This window comes from Crocuta crocuta, unplaced genomic scaffold (assembly GCF_008692635.1).
Source record: "Crocuta crocuta isolate KB4526 unplaced genomic scaffold, BGI_CrCroc_1.0 scaffold218, whole genome shotgun sequence".
In the NCBI taxonomy this organism is placed as follows: domain Eukaryota; kingdom Metazoa; phylum Chordata; class Mammalia; order Carnivora; family Hyaenidae; genus Crocuta; species Crocuta crocuta.
Window position 1 is genome coordinate 5,930,921 of NW_027533170.1, and position 2,927 is coordinate 5,933,847.

The following is a 2,927-nucleotide window of genomic DNA, read 5'->3' on the forward strand; positions in this document are numbered from 1 at the left end:
AGGAGACTCCCAAGCAGGATCTGCACCATCAACGCAGAGCCTGGTGCAGGGCTCGAACTCACAAACTGTGAGATCATAACCTGAGCAGAAATCAAGAGTGAGACACTTAACCCACTGAGCCCCCAGGTCCCCCTCCCCTCTCTCCCCACACATGATTTTTTAGTGCAGATGAGCCCCTGGTGTTTAGTTGCATTTCAGCTTCTGAGCTTTTCCTTTAATATGTGGGAACTTGATTGAGTACTATTCTTGAGATTTTGAAAGCAAATGTATGAATACTTAACAATTGTTCATTAATTCCCAGGCCTGTAGGACTAAAACATTGGGGAAGAGAATATTAAAAAGGGGGAAAAAATCCCCAAAGCCCCAAGTCCACAAGTCCACAGGACATTTTTTGCTGTTGGGGAAATGGGGCGGAACTTGGTTAATCACCAGCCATTCTATTGATTGGAGGGAAGAAATCGCAGGTGGTTGTTTGTTTTTTTTTTTTTTCCCCTTATGGGGTGTCAGGGACCATGTGGCAGAGTAAAATGTGAACAACTAACAGAGCAGAGTTTACATTTGGTTAAGGGCTTTCCTGCCCACAGAACAGAAATTCTCATTTGTATTCCAAAAACTTTGCTGGTAATTCAAAGGGAAGGAGATATCAGCAGGCTTGGTTGAAGATACACAGAATGTACCAGGATGGCTAATTTCAGGTGTGGACAGTAGTGTTTTCTTCTTCTTCTTCTTTTTAAAAATTTTTAAATGTTTATTTACTTTTGAGAGAGAGAGAGGGCACAATCTGGGGCAGGACAGAGAGAGAGGGAGACACAGAATCTGAAGCAGGCTCTAGGCTCCATGCTCTGAGCTGTCAGCACAGAGCCCGATGGTGGCTTTCAACTCACAGACCACGAGATCATGACCTGAGCCAAAGTCAGACAGGTAACTGGGCCACTGAGTGACCCAGGTGCCCCATCATCATCATCATCATCATCATCATCATCATCATCTCCCCCTCCCTCTCCGTTTGTTGATTTTTGAGAGAGAGAGTGAGCACAGGGGCAGGGAGGGGCAGAGACAGAGGGAGAGAGAGGAACCAAAGCAGGCTCTGTGCTAACAGCGGAGAGCCTGATGTGGGGCTCGAGCTTACAAACTGTGAGATCATGACCCCATCCGGGTTGGATGCTTGGCTGACTGAGCTATCCAGGCACCCTGACAGTGGTATTTTCCAGTCAGACCTCAGGCAGTGCTCTCTTATAGTGGGTAGCTCCCAGGGCTGGTGAGGCCAGGCCTCTGCATCTTGTTTCCCTCACCTCCCAGCAAAAGAGCATGAGAAACAAAAGCAGAGACTTGTTTCAAGGATAACAACACAACATCTTGAGAGTGAAGTGACATCCCTGCCATTGACAGCGTGGTCCTGGTGTCCTGGATGCTGGTGAGAGGTGCACGTACAATGGCCTGGGCTCCCATCCGAGAGGCTCGCAGGCCACTCGGCGTCCACACCGCAGGCAACCTGGCCTGGCACCTTCATGGGGAAGACCATGAACAGCTGGCTACCCTGCCCATCCCGTACCGGGGAGGGGACAGACTATCACAGGAACTGGAAGGACACAGATGGTGGCCAGGTCCGGCATGGCAAGGACAGAGCTCTCGTCATAAGCAGCGTGTCTGCTTCAGGGTGGCGGTGACTGTGCTCCCAGGGACTGTGAGCTCCTCTCCGCTCTTGTGACTGTCTTCCTCAGGGCCTCTTGACCTCACAAACAGAAGCTGCATTCGGTGCAGGAGATGAGCTTCTGCTCTCCAGGGTGAGGTGGGGCCTCCTTCCTCCAGGCCTCAGCCCACAGAGCCTGTCTCTGTCCTACCACATCTTATTTTAGGTTTTTCATGGACACTGTATCTTGATTTTATTTATTTATTTATATTTATTTTTTTATTTTTTTAAATATTTTTATTTATTTCTAGGAGAGAGAGAGAGAGACAGTGTGAGCAGGGGAGGGTNCTTGATTTTAAAAGCCCCAGGAGAACCTGGGGGGCTCAGTCAGTTAAGCATCTGACTCTTGGTTTCGGCTCAGGTCATGATCTCATGGTTCGTGGGTTCAAGCCCCGCGTTGGGCTCTGTGCTGACATTGTGGAGCCTGCTTATGTCCACTCTCTCCCTCTCTTTCTGCTCCTCTCTTGCTCACACTCTCTCTCTCTCTCTCTCTTAAAATAAGTAAATAAACATTAAAAAACAAAAAGAGCCCCAGAAAAGGGGCACCTGTGTGGCTCAGTCGGTTTAGTCTCTGACTCTTGATTTCAGCTCAGGTCATGATGTCACGGTTTGTGGGTTCGAGCTCCATATCGAGCTCTGTGCTGATAACAAGGAGCCTTCTTGGGATTCCCTATCTCTTTCTCTTCAAACAAACAAACAAACAAACAAGCAAACTTTGAATAAATAAAAACTACCAGAGCGGTAGCATATGCTCCCCAGAATGTAGAGAGCCAAGGGGGCACTAATACAGGAAAATATTGGAGTTCAGGTAAGGACCAAGGCAAGTCCATAAACATCCAGGACGATTGGGCGAGAATGTTCTCTGTGTAGGTCAGGCCCCTTCTTAGGCGAAGGTTTTGACACTGGTTATCCCCCTGGAATAAAGTCCAATATGCAAGAGATATTTCCGCTCAAGATCCTTGGGACATTTGGCATCCATCCAGGGCTTTCCACATGGGTATTCTCTCCAAACTTCTTGGAATCTGTGTACCTCTAGGCTCCTTTTGTGGGACGGAAAGGATCTTCAGCCACTCCCAGGCTAAGCCAGGAACAAGTGGTTGCTTTTTTAAAGCTCCAAATGCTGCCCCAAAGCCATGTAACAATTATCTTATTAATTGGGAGATTTCAGATTTTGTTAATTGGGCTTCTGGATTTCTCTGTGCCCTTCCCAATAAACCCATTTTCATTTTGAGACGGC

General features: G+C 47.9%; 1 pseudogene; it reads left to right on the plus strand.

The window, feature by feature from the left end:
- The first annotated feature begins 1,432 nt into the window (after positions 1-1,432).
- LOC144216877 (heat shock 70 kDa protein 4 pseudogene) overlaps positions 1,433-2,927 on the plus strand; it is a 13,191-nt pseudogene continuing 11,696 nt past the window's right edge.